At 36.9% G+C, this 14,484-nt stretch overlaps 1 protein-coding gene across 2 annotated transcripts in view; it reads left to right on the top strand.

Annotated features, from left to right (window-relative positions):
- Positions 1 to 14,084, top strand: part of LOC139080504 (uncharacterized) — a 78,087-nt gene extending 64,003 nt beyond the window's left edge. Inside the window, exons 3-4 of one of the 2 annotated variants that reach the window (XR_011535055.1) lie at positions 11,515 to 11,602; positions 12,173 to 12,502. The gene's annotated coding sequence lies outside the window, so the exon portion shown is untranslated. Of the gene's footprint in view, positions 1 to 11,514 lie in introns of both variants that reach the window. The other variant, XR_011535054.1, reaches the window with a different exon arrangement.
- The last annotated feature ends 400 nt before the right edge of the window (positions 14,085 to 14,484 follow it).

Below are 14,484 nucleotides of genomic sequence, written 5' to 3'. Positions count from 1 at the left end.
CTTGGCTTTTCCTTTCTAAGGACAGAAAATTCTCACTCTGCTGTTCTGATACTGGTCATTAGAAATGCGGCTGTCTCTGTGAGTCAGCAGAATTCCATGTCTTTCTGATAATGTCAGATGTTTCTCTGTCCCTAATCCTAGGAGGTATCGCATGGAAGAAAAGAAATAACACAGTTTCTGTATGTTGTAGCACCTCCTTTCTGCAACATACAGAGCTTTTCTTATGTTATTTGTAATTTCAAAAACATATTTTGAAAGGCCTTGTTTAGATTACTAACATTAAAAAGATAATATTTCCTTTAAGTCAGAATTACTTACAGACTCCTTCCAAATTACATATAACTTATTGGACGTAAAGTGCTTAATATTTAAGTAATAGTGTTACTTGACCTCACTCAACAACACATAGAAAACTTGGATCCTTCAAAACATGGTTTAATGTGAAAAAATCAACCTCCATTTTAGGATATGAGGGAGTACTTTAGAGCACACCAGTGCTCTCACTGAGAAAAAAACAGAGAATGAGATGCACAAAACATCTATTTAATGCATCAAGGACCTAGTGAGGCAACCAGGAAGAAGTGAGGCCAAGTTTCTGAAGATTCTGGAGAAGAGACAACCATGGGAAGAAGAGCTGAGAATCTGAAGCTGCTTTTTCTCTAGAAAAATTGGCCAATGCTGCATCCTAGAATCTGGGAACGTGTGGACAGAGGGCTACTGGGGAGAAACTCCAGCAGAGTTTTGGGTCGTCTTGCAGCATTAGAGATAACAAAATTAGAGATCTGCAGGCTGGTACTCGACTGAGAGGGACTGCTGAGAGTTTGGCTTAGCTACTCCATGGCAGTGCTGCCTCAGCACACCTTTTGTTTGGCCACGTGGCCCACAGGGACCTTAAACTGACACTAGCCCCCCAAGCAAGCACATACCCTAGATAATGGCCCCTGGAGTCACAAGCAACTGTGAGTTCCTGATACGACTTCCCCAACAGCCCTGTGATCAGCAGTCTCCCCTTTCCCCTAGGGCCTTCTTCCTTGTGCACCTTTTAGAGCTTATCAAAACCCTGCTCTTTTTGGTTTGAACTGACCGATCTGGCCTTAGCCTGGGAACCCCAAAGCACTCTGCCCACAGACACTAATAAACGCACGTACCCAGGTCCTGCCTCTCTCTCTGCTTGCACCTTTACTTGACCTCTCCTCTCCGTGTGGCTCCTCGAGGTATGCCATGTACTTCCTCCAGGTCCTGTGAGTAATAAACTTCTCTATTCCAATTTCTCTTACGGTCCTTTGTTGAACTGTGGCTCACCATCCAGCACCCCGTGCTTCTCTTAGCAAACGTTAATTTAACGAAGTCATAACGGGAAGACACAGCACTAGAGCTGGCACATGTAGGTTCTCCCCAGGATCGCTCTTGAATTCTGAATGAGAAGGGAAACTAAGAACCCAAGACAAAAAGACCAGAAAAAGAAGATCTGAGTTTTTGAGTGAGGAAAGAAAAAAAATAATAAAGTGGAGGACTAGACAGAAGGAGAGGCTCCAGTGAACACAGCAGGCCCCCATCTGAAAGCCCAGGAGAGCTATGCACTGGAGAGGTAATTGAAGCCTTACCCCCTGTGAACAAAGCTTAGTCCTTGACTGGATTTAGGGTGATCAGTCTTCTCTCTACCCGCCCAGCAGAGAAAAAGGTGAATCCTCTCTGAAGAAAGATTACATGATCTGGAGCCTCTGTAATTTTTTAATACATAACGTCTAGAATTAATCAAAAATTACTTAGCAGCCAAGAAAACAATTATAAAACCAAAACTCAAGAGATAAAAAAAACTTCTATATGATTTGGTGATTGGACTTCGCAGAAAAGAACTTCGAAATAATTATGATTAACATGCTCAATGAAACAGAAGAAAAGGACAAATATACTAAAATATTGAAAAAGCAATAACTGAAATGAAAAACTCAACATATGGATTTAACAACAGATTATATACAAGAGACTAAAGGAAGAGTTAGCTCAAAGCAGGTCAATGTGAAACATCAATACTAAAGAACAGAGTGAAAAATGAGGGGGAGATATGAATATGAAATACATGTGACGCACAGTGAAAAGGTCCAAAAAACATGTAATTGGAGTCCCAGGAGGAGCAGGAAGAGAGACTAAAACTGAAGCAATATTCAAAGAGATAAAGATGACTATTCCAAAAGATGAAAGACATCAAAATACAAATCAATAAGCTCTGTAAACCCCAAAAAGGAAAAATACAAAAAAGGATAAATATAAATATTCCTAGCACACCAGAATAAAACTGCTAAAAAAAAAGAAAGAAAGGAAGAAAGGAAAGAAAAGAAAAAACCCTTCAAAGCAGCCAGAGAAAATTTTTACCTTAAGAGGATCGAAGATTGCTTGATAACTTCTGAAGAGAAATAACGGAAACGACAAAACAATAGTATGGCTTAACTAAGAGTGCCGCAAGATCCTAACTGCCAAACTAGAACTGCACTCCCTCAAAGTCCTTCAGAAGTGGTGGTGATATAAAGGCTGTTTAGAAAACGAAAAACTGACATTGAGATAATTTGTTTCCAGTAGACCAAGAGAAGGAAAATAATCACAGATGAAAACACCAAATATCAGTAAGTCATGAAGAGTTTGAGAAAGGGTCAACATTTTAAGTAAATATAATTAAACGCTGACTGTGCAAAATGATGATAGTGATGATTACGATGATGATGATAATGTCTTACAGAGTTTAAACTATATGAAGAACTAAAATGCATATAAGAACAAGTAAAAACGCAGGAGAAGGAGAAATAGAATTAAAAAGTTACTAGCATTACCTGGGAAGTTTTAAAAGTAATAATTCATATTAGCTTGGAATAAATCAAGGATATAAACTGCAATCTCTAGGATAGTCACTAAAGAAGAGCTAAAGAATGACTAACAAGTTAACATACAGAAACAAAATAATAAAACACTGACTAATACAACAGTAGGCAAGAAAGGGAGAGAAAGAACATCATAAATAAGGTAAGTCAAATAGAAAAAAATAGGAAGAGGATAGATTTAAACCCAACAACGTCAGTAGTTACAATAAATGTAAATGGACTAAGTATTCTAAGTAAAAGCCTAAGATTGTCAGAGCAGGTAAAAACAAAGACAATTCAACTCTATTCCAATTATGAGAGATACATTTTATATATAAGGACACAGGTTAAACGTGGATGCAAAACTCCTAAACCACATAATAGCAAGTCAAATTCAGCTATATGTAAAAATTATAATACATTCTAAGTGGAGTTTATTACAGGAATGCAAGGGTAGTACTTAAAAATCAGTTCATGTAATTTACCTCACTACAGAGGAAAAAGGAGAACAAAATGATATTGTAATTTCAATAGATTCAGAAAAAGCATCTGATAATGTTGAACAGGAAGATCCAGCTACAAATCCCCAGTAAAGATTCCCACTGAGTGGAGGACAGGAAAGATCCTAACAGTGCCAATCACCAGAGGTAGGAGCCCACAGACTCTGGCCCACTGCACCATCTACAGGTTGGGAGTCACTGAGGACTTGACACATCAGGCGCTGCTTGGAATAATGCTTTACTCACAGAAAGGAGACTATACTCAGCAAGATCAGTGTCTGTAGTTTGTGCTGACCTCCCATGGCCAGTATGTCCATCCTAATAGCCAACACAGGGCTATCAACTGCACGCACCCCTCTTTGCGTAGGTGAAGACCTCGTTTCCTTCCCAGGGAGGGGTCGGAGATATTGGTGGGGTTATCCAGGTGCCATATGACACACAAGGAAGTTCACTGTGTACCCAGAACAGTGGAAAGGTTTCTTTAATAAAAAAGAAGAATCTAGGTCCAAGCGACAGCTTGGAATCCAGCTTCCAGATAGGGGAATGTTCCAGGCCTAGAGCGCTGATTGGGCAATCCAGGAGGGGCAGCAGGTCCAGTGACGGCTGCTTCCCCAACAGATAAAATTCAATACTCACTCATGATATAAACTCTTGGCAACAAGGAATAAAAGGGAATTTCACTAAATTGATGAATGAGTATTTACCAAAAAACCCCAAAATTTACAGCAACTGTAATGGCGAACTATTGAAAGCTCTCTCCCTGATACTGAAAATGAGACAAGGATGTCCAATACTATCATTTCTATTCAACACTGTATTGGAGATTCTAGTTAGTTCAATAAGGCAAGAAAAATTAAAGATATTTGTAATACTATACCTGACTAATAAATAGAATATAACAAGAACTGGGAATCACAATTAAAAGACAACTGATATAAACTTAAACAATAATTTTTAGAGGAATATACATAAAGGAAAAGAAGTAGCAGGCTTCAGGCAGCGCTTGATCCAGTGGCTCAAGAATGTTACCAAGCATTCAGTTTCTTTCAGTCTCTCCACTCTACCTTCTACAGTGTCAACTTCATCCAAAGGCTGGCTCTCATTGTGCTCAAAAGATGGTTGTCAACAGCTTCAGTGGCTACCTGCTTTCTCAGCTAGGGACAGAGAAATAGAGGGAGATTGAGATTGAAATTGTTCAGGTATTCCAAGCAAGAGACCTGAGATTTATCCTGATTAGGCTGATTTGGGAAACATGTTCACTTCTTAACAAGGCCCAGAGTGTAGATTGCATTGATTAATTTAGCTTGATCATGTACTCCATGCCTTGAATTTGGGGGAGAATTCAATATCTCAGATCCACGTGGATCCCCAAAGAGAGATAAGAATTGTTGAGAAGTACGTAATGCAGAGGTGCTCAAACTTCCTCTCTTCACCTGCCCTTAGGGCTTCAAGAATTTCACGGTGGCTCCAGGTCAAAAGAAATATTCAACAGGTCCTTTTTACTCCTTTAATTAAGCAGTCAGGTCCAAACAACTTAATGTACTATCCAACAAATGTTACAGTGTCTCTCTCGAAAATTTAAAATATCTCACATGCCCTCTGTGAGATCTCTCTGGTGCCCCAGGGCACATCAGTACAGTGTGGGAACTCTGGTAATAATGGTTGCTGGGGAGGCAACCACACATAGCCACTGAGTTCCTAACTTAACTATCATGAAAAAGCACAATTATTTTGGAACAAAGGATAGAAACTTTCAAAAAGGAGAAACTAAGGAGGCATAGTTGCAGACACTATTTACCAACATCACATTTTGAATATCCATTGCCTTTAACAAGACCACAGAATATTGAGGAGGGACCGAGCTTAGGGAAGGGGCAGAAAAGAAATGACAAAACTTCAACCCTTCCTACTCCCCACTGAGCTAAGAGCTTTGAAAGATGATACTTCCTGTGCTTGCATTTGAAACTCCAAGATCTGGTAGAGTATCCTTGGCTCTCTTCTACACTGGCTCCTATGCAGATCTGAGCTCTGAACCAAGATAATTAAACAACTTTGTAGATTTGTGATCAAATCAAAGAACTGGATTAATGGCAAATAAGGTAGCAAAAATACAGAGACAAAAATAAGAGAGTATTTAATAGCTCTTATTTTAAAGGTTATGGTTTTTAATACTAAAATAAAAATTTACCTATAGCTAACTAAGGTAATTCAGATTTCAGTGGATCTTTCTGCCACTTGCTAGTACGATATGCTAGGTCTCTACAAACCTGCCCCAGGTGTTTCTGCGAGTCCCTAAGGCTGTCTCATGTGAGCTCACTAACAAATCTAGTCAATTTTCACCAAGAAGGGGGAGTAAATGAGGAGAACTTATCATCATTCATGGTTTTAATCCTTTCTTTGCTCTAAGTACCCCCTCCACTACTTATCACCACATCCCCTGGGCACTGCTGTGCCCACTGGGAATAGCCAGGCCTGCCAGCCTATCAGGCACCACCACATTTTATGTGCATGACTGAAAAGTGTTGTCAACTCCTTCAGATACCATCTTGTCTACAGTACACAGCTGCATGGTTTCCTATGAGAAGAGGTAGAGATTTAATCATAAGATTACAGAACACTCCCTCCCACCCCCCCATCCCCCCACCTTACCAGCACATCAACAAGGCTCTAGGATAATAACACTGGTTTACAACTGAGAGGGCAGCAAGACACAGAATCTATTTAGGAAGGAGTTCTTAGGGAAACATAAAGACAACTGGGAGGGAAAAAAAACCACCAAAAAACCACACACAAAAACAGAAAACTTCAGAGAAAACTGAAGCCTCTGACACAGCTCCAGCAAACATGAAACATAGCTCAGCTCCTGGCCAGATTAACATAACACCTCACGCTAAAAGCCTGACTGCCTCAGTTCCTATTACCAGGTGTATCATACCTGGCTTTCAGCAAAAAATTACAAGGCAAGTCAAGGTTAAGACAGCCTTCTTACAAATGATACATACCATAGAAAGATCTGCCCTTGTCCAGCTCCTCTTCCCAATGGCAGGGGGAAATCTTATGACCAAACAACACTGTGTGCTCCAAAGGGGGTGAAGACAGAAAAGGTGTGGAACCCTGGGTTTCACAAATTTAGAACCAAGTGAAGCTCCAGCCCTAGTGAAATGGTTAAGGGTAGGGGCTCTGTAGCCATATTATCTGGGTTTGAACATGGGCTCTACTACTTACCAGCTGCTACCTTGCTTATTAGCATTTCTACATTTCCTATTCCCAAGCTGTAAAATGACGCTTACTGTACCATCCACCCAACAGGGCTGTTATGACAGGTAGTAATACAAACTGGACACTTGTAAGTGCACCAAACACATAATAAGCACTCAAATATTAGCTACGATTATCCACAAAGGCTAGAAATCATTCAGGTATTTAGATTTCCACCATGTCTCTTGTCCTCTTACTATTAACAATGTGGTATTATGGCAAAGAAAGATCTTATTTTGATGCTTGGTGTAAATAAATAACAAAGAACCAAGGTACTAATTTTCCAGCTGTAAAGAAGAAACTGTATTTGTTCCTTTATAAATTCAACTATTTTTAGAGCACATTAATACACACAGTGTCCACTGCTTCATTTCTAAGAGGCTGTGATGTCTTCAATTCCTGGTGTTAAACTGAGAATCACTATCAGCAGTAGGTACAGACTTAAATGATCAACAATACTCCATTAGGAAAAATCCTCAATTCTTAGAACAGCATGACTCAAGGATGATGGCTTTTCAGAGTAAATGTGGCCTAGTCCTAAGAAGACTTTTTAATTTTAAGGAATCTAACTGAAATATTTTACTTGGCTATTAGTATTATAAATTGGTGCTTTAATTACATTGTATTGCAATTTCTGTTTGTGAAGACTGGTTGTAGTTTTGTTTAAGTTGTTTGTCCATTCTCTACCTGACATTTAAATAGGCCCTAGGGCTGTGGGCTTGGGGCAGCAGCAAATATCTCCCATATGTCTTCCTTTCTACTAAAACCCTACACTACTAACATTTAATATATTCTACCTGCCTTAAAAGACTCATTGATTCCCATTTTGGTGCCTTACTTTTATTCTCGACAAAATTAGTTTTCTTGATATGATGCAGTATCCAATTCTTAATGACTATTCACAAAAGTAAAGTATGGTTCAAGTTACTTTCAATATAAAAAAATATTTTGACTCTTAACCCAGCAATTCCTATACATATAGCCTCTCAAATACCTAAAGATACACACGCACACATACAAGTTTGTTTTAAAATTTTTGTAATCATAAAAAAACTGGAAATAATCTAAATAGCTATTAGTAGGAGAAAGGCTAAATAAATTGTAAAACTTCCCTATCTTGGAATATTATACAATATTATAATTAAGATTAATTATATATAATCATTATTATATATAATTATACATAATTATTATAATATTATAATTAAGATAATATTATTAAAAAGAATGATACAGGCATTATCTAGATTTAAAAGAATGATGTAGATATTTATGCACTGATATGCAAATATGTAAATATGCTGAAACAATACTGATAAAAAAATAAAGTTTCAGAGGAATTGAAGTCAAACTCTGTAAAAAACAAATAAAACATCATACTAGCATACACATTAAGAATGTATGGAATGATACAAAAAGCAATCTGTTCACATGCTTAATCCTGGGAAGTAGAGATGGGGGAAGGAAAGGGTAAAGAGGAATTTGCTTTCCACTCTACAGTCTTGTGAGTTTGAATACATTGTGACATTTACTGTATAAAAATAAATAAATAGAATAACTTCAAACATACATTTTAGGTATAAAAATAAGTCACAAAATAATATATGTTATGATCAGATTTCATTTTTTAAAAACTATATATATTTAACATGTATTGATAAATGCAGGCGCAGACTAGTATCTGGAGCCACAGAACAATATATTAATTTGAAATTTAAAAATTATTTGAGAAAGTGTTTACTTGAAAAAGTACCTCTTAAAATTTTATTTGTTCAACACGCTTGCTAACTCAAAATATCCAGTCATTTTTTTAGGTCAAGAGCATGATTTCCTGAGGTGCTATTTATTAGTTCACATAATGCCTTGCCCAACAACTGTAGGATACTGTAACAGAAATAAATCAATTGACGAAATAGGTAAAAATAGTACCTAATAAGTAACAGTTGCTATACTGCAATGGAGATTTTAAAAAATCGTATAAAAATTATTAAAGTACAACAGTGAAATGTATTTCACTGTTGAAATATATTTATATATTATATATAAATATTAAAGTGAAAATATAAGCTCAACGAATTATCACAAAGTGAACACCTCTATAACCACCACCCAGGCCAAGCAATAGAACATTACTAGTACCCCAAAAACCCCCTCTTGGTCCCTCTCCATTTCTAAGTCCTCCCTCCTCCTGAAAGATAATCAATATTCTGATTTTCATCACTATAGATTAGTTTCACCTACTTTTGAAATTTATATAAATGGGATAACAATGGTTAGTTCATCTTCATTGCTTGAACGGACATTTTACAACGTTTTTTAATGTCTATGCACAATTCTTGCACATGTATTTTGGTGCATGTGCACACATGTATGCATTTCCATCAAGGAGTGGAATTACTGGGTCATAAGGTCTGAATCTGGTCAGTTTTAGGAAATAATACAAAACAGTTTTCTAAATTACCAGTACCAATTTACATTCCTACCAGCAATAAGGACTCCCCACTGCTCCATAAACTCCGTGCGTACTACTGTCAGGCTTCTCTCTCTCAGCCACTCTGCTGAGTTTGAAGTGATATTTCTTTGTGATTTTAATCTCTATTCCCTTGCAGATTAACGATGTTACCTTTTCGTATCTCTATTGGCCATTTAGATATTCTCTTTTGTCAAGAGTCTGTTCCAGTCTCCTGCCCACTTGTCTTTTGGTTATCTTTTTCTTATTGATCTGTGAGAATTCTTCACATATTCTGGATGTGAGCTCTTTTTTGGTAATACAGGTTGCAAATATTGTCTTTTAATCTGTGGCTTTAATTTTTACTTTCTTAATGATCTTTGAGTCATAGAAGTTCCTAATTTTAATATAGTCTATTTAATGTGATGTTTCAATAATCATTTTCTTTTTAGATAGTGATTTTTGTTTTCTGTTTAAGAAATCTTTGCCTATTCTAATGCCCTGAAAATCATCCTGATTTTCTGGAAGGTTTAATGTTTAACATTTCATATTTGTATCTACAGTCTGCTTGTGATGGATTTTTGTGTATGATATGAAGTAAGGGTCTAGTTTCATCTTTTACCATATGGATAGCCAATTGACTCAATACCATTTATTGAAAGAATGCTACCTGTCATAAATCAAGAGTTTGTACACGTATATGAATCAGTTTTAAAATCTCTTACCTGATCTATTGGTCTTTTTCTTAATCCTTTTGCCAATTCACACTCTTAATTACTTTGTTTTACAATAAATCATGATATTTGATAGATGAATACCTCCATACTTCTTTTTCTTAAGACTCTTTCCTATTCTTGGCCCTTTGCATTTCCATATAAATTTTAGAATCAGCTTGTCAGTTTTCATAAAAACCTGCTACAATTTTTATTTGGTTTGTTTGAATATATTCATTACATTAAGTTCATTGACTTTAGGGAGAACTAACATCTTTACAATACCAAGTTTTCCAATGCATACATATTTATTAAGGTCTTCTTTGCTTTTGATAGTGTTTTATGGTTTTCTGTGTAGAGTTGTATTTCTTTTATTAAGTTTATTCCTAGGCATTCGATGCTTTTTAAAACTATTCTATATGGTATTTTGAAGTTTTTTTTCTTTTCCTAAGTCTTACTTGCTGCTGCTATGAAGAAATACAACTGATTTTTGTATACTGATTGTGTACTCAGCCTTCTTGCCAATGCTCTAATTCTAAATATTTACCTGAAGATTCTTTTGGATTTTCTTTGATCCAATTATACCACCTGTGAACAATTAACTTTATTCTTTTACTTTCCAACTCTTATAGGTTTCAAGTCTTTTTCTTGTTTTATTGCACTGGTTAGGACTTTCATTACAACATTGACTGAATATGCTGACACTGGGCACCATTATCTCACCCCGATCTTAGTGAGAAGGTTTTCATCATTTCACCAATAAACACAATGTTTAAGGTTTTTTTTATAGGTACTCTTTATCAGATTAATTTATTTCTATTCCTAGTTTTTCCTAAGAGTTATTTTTAAAACCACAAATGAATGCTGAATTTTATCAAACGCTTTTTCTGCATCTACTGAGATATAATTTTTCTTCTCCAATCTGTTAATATGGTATTATAATGTTGAATAACTCTTGCATTCTCAGATTCATTTAACAGTCATATGTCCTATTACATTTTGGACAAAGGCACCCAATAGGCCCTTTAGCAAAACAACTTGGGCCTTATCCAGTTTCCTTCTGTACCCTTCTCTGTCTCTTTCTCCTTCTCTGTCTCTGTATGTTTCTCTCATTCATCACTGTCCCCCCTCTCCCCCCCAACATGGGGCTTGACACCCAAGGGGTCATAGTAGATACTAGCACTTAATAGACACTAAACAAACACTTATCAACAGCATTTAGATGCTTTCACGTTCATTAGACAGTCTGCATATACATCACAGAACTCTGTTAGATCTTTTTCTTTTTAGTCCCATAACTGTTTATATCAAATTTTAGGAAATAGCCCAGCAAAATGAAGTACACATTTAGAATTCCTTTTAATAAGGGCATTTAAAAATTATACTATGATTTAGGTACGATGTTTCTATGAGAATATTCTGATTAGGATTCTGGAGAGTCTACTAATTACGTAGATTTAGGAATAGGCTTTAGAATCTGAGAGACCGTGGTTCTAACCCATGCTCTAAGGCAAGAACATGCCTGGCACATCCAAGGAACACTGAGGAGGTCGCTATGGTAGAACGAAGAATGGGGACTGTAGGAGGTAAGGTCGGAGAGCTGGATGTGGGCAGATCACACAGACCTTGAAGGCTATTGTAAGGACTCTGAACTTAACTTGAGAGAGGAAGCCACTGGAGGGTTTCAGCAAAGATCAGAACCTAACTGCATCTATGACATGCTCTGACTTGTGTTTTAACAGGATAACTCTGGCTGCTCTATGTGAAGAGGTTGAAGGGCAACAAAGGAAGAAACAGAGAAACTCAGTGAGGGAGATTATAATAGTCCAGGTGAGTGATAGTGGTGGTTGGGCCCAGATGGTGGCGTGGGAACTGATGAAAAGTGGTCAAATTCTGGATGTATTTTGGAAGTAGAACATACGAATTTTCTGAAAAATTGAACAAAGAGTTTAAGGAAAAGGGGAGTCAAGATGAACTCCAAGGTTTTGGCCTGAGCCTTTAGAATGATGGAACTGCTACTGTGTGCAATAAGAGACTGAGATTGCAGGAGCAGGCTGGGGAGAGGGATTGATACCAGAAGCTCAGTTTGGGGCAGTTTAAGTTTGCAATGTCTATTGGCCACCCAAATGGAGACGCCAAATAAGCCCATAGTTTACGGATTAGGTCTTGGCTGGAGACATTTATTTGGGAGCCACTGGCATAGAGATGGGAATGAAAACCAAGAAAACAGATAAGATCACTTAGGAAAGGCATGTAGACAGAGAAGGAAAGACATCCATGGACTGACCCCTGGCATTTAATATTTAGAGATGGGGGACAGGAGGACCAACAAGTAAGACAAACTGAAAAGGAGTAGCTTGAAAAGTATGGGGGAAACCAGGCAAGTATTGTGTCCTACAGGCCAAGTGCAGAGGATTTCACGAAGGACAGAGGATCAGCTGTGAGGACTTGCTATCACAAGGTATATGGGGACTGAGAACCAACCACCGGACCTAACAATATTATCGCACATTGCATTACTGAAGGGGATGCTGATGCAGAATAGAGGAGGTAATTTCAGTCCTTGAGAGGATGAGAGGCTGTGGGATTCAGTATACAAGGAGAGGGGCTCACTTTCCCTTATTGCCAGTTAAGGAGAAAACCAGAAGAAAATCCAAAAATGCAAAAGTAGTAAGTCATCTGAGCAATAAGGAATAATATCCTAATAAATCTGTGAAAATCTGGATGAGGTTATAAGTCTCCTCCTGGGGAGTTATTTCAATCTTTAGATACATGCCATCAATAATATAATGCTTTTCACCTGGGAGTGGGGTAGGGCACGCCTGTTGGATAATGTTAAATTTCATTCCATTATTCAATATGCAATTAAACTTGTTTACCAATTGCTCAGTGGAGTGAGCACACATCCATCCACACACAAATCCCTCTAAGAAGATTTTTGAACAGCAAGGAAAAAAGACTTTAGATTTCAAGGATAGTAAATTTTTTTTATTGTCACTGTTTTATAAAGCAAACTGTGACAGGTCATTCTTCTACAAGCTTAGTTAATGACCAAGTTGGAAAGAGAGACCTGAGGCAAAGCCTACAGCAGTTAATGTTCCAGACACTCATTAATATACAGTAAAAGACTAAAATGACCCAGGGTTTAGCAATTCTACTTCTGTAATGATATGAGTATTGAAACTGGAATATTTCAAAAATTTGAATTCTAAAATTTTGGCTTGATCCATAAATTACATACAAAGTAGTAAAAAACTGTGAAATATTAATTTTTTAAAATATCCAGTTTGAGATCTTTTTCATTCTTAAAGAAATCATGAATTAAGAATTACTGTACAAGAGATAGCTTCATTTTTTAAAAATTCTACAGTTCATATCCTGAGTGTAACATTAAAAATAAGCCAACTAAAATTCTTACTCATAGTTGGTTGCTTCCTTTATTGGAGATTACAACAGTCCTGTTCCTACCCTCTTGAGATGAAAAGGAAGGGTGAGATGAGGTGAACTGAGCTGCTGGCTGGGGCACAGAAACAGCAACATGGAGCAAGAGGAAAGATGCTTAGTCATTAAATGACGAGCACTTACCTAGACAACACAATATCTAGATTTGGTAAGCTCTATTAAATATTTTTCCAGTTTTCATAACAAAACCAAGTCGCTTAAACAATTTAGATGTTTGCTTTTCTAAGAAGAGTGTATTATTCATCTCAGCCCCAAGCACTGTGCCCTCCACCCCCTACCCCTACTAGGTTAGTGACCTTGGTAAAATAACTTCTCTGAGCCTTAGTTTCCAAAGACTCTTCCTGACATTACTGCGTTTTTATGAGGATCAAGTGAAATTTTAAGCAGTAAAGAGCCCAAAGCTCTTTGAACTATTAGTATTGTAGTTTAACAACAGTACATTAGTTTCCTAATTCCTAATGATCTATCAAGGCTTAAGAAAAGGAGGCATAAGTTCCAATATCTATGTGGTCTTGAACTTCAGTGTCACTGATAATATAGTCGAATAAAGAGCTAAGTAAAAGATACATGAAGCCAAAGGTCCCTAGCCTATCTCTAAGTTAGTAAATACCTTTATATTCTTCAGGCCCCTGTGCAAACAGATGAGCTGTACATATTCATTTGCGGTAGTTAAAGAAATTATTCCTCTTTTCCTAAACGTACAAACATAAACAATGACACCATCACTAACACTGACAGAAAGAATGTAAATGTTTTATGACTAAAACTGCACATATGTTCAGTTATTTTGTTTTAAAACAGTAGTGAAATAGTATTTAACAAAATGAAAAACAAAAGTAAGGTAAATAAAGGGAACAGGTGTTAGGGATTCAGTTAATGGGAGATATCACAGATTTTGTTTATTATAGTATTCATAAAAAACTATATATTTTTTATAAGAACTCCACAACTTACTACCGCTATGACACCTGCTTTGAACCAAACAAGAATTAGAGTACTTAATTTACAAACAATCATTTACTGGACACATCCTTCGTGCCTAGCTGCACTGACATCCTCCTCAATATAGTAGTGTGCACTTTTCTGAGAACGTTACAGAGCACTGGAATTTTGTTTTCTAAAAAGAGGAAACCATGATTCCTCTGCACCTCCAATCACTCCTTCCATAGCATTTATTCCTCTTCTAACATATAATTTGCTTATTTACTGTATTTGTTGCTTATTAATTGTCTCTTTCCACTAGAAGATAA

The sequence above is a fragment of the Equus przewalskii genome, chromosome 30, assembly GCF_037783145.1.
Source record: "Equus przewalskii isolate Varuska chromosome 30, EquPr2, whole genome shotgun sequence".
In the NCBI taxonomy this organism is placed as follows: domain Eukaryota; kingdom Metazoa; phylum Chordata; class Mammalia; order Perissodactyla; family Equidae; genus Equus; species Equus przewalskii.
The sequence above is the reverse complement of the archived record's forward strand: the minus strand, read 5'-3'. Positions and strand labels throughout refer to the sequence as shown.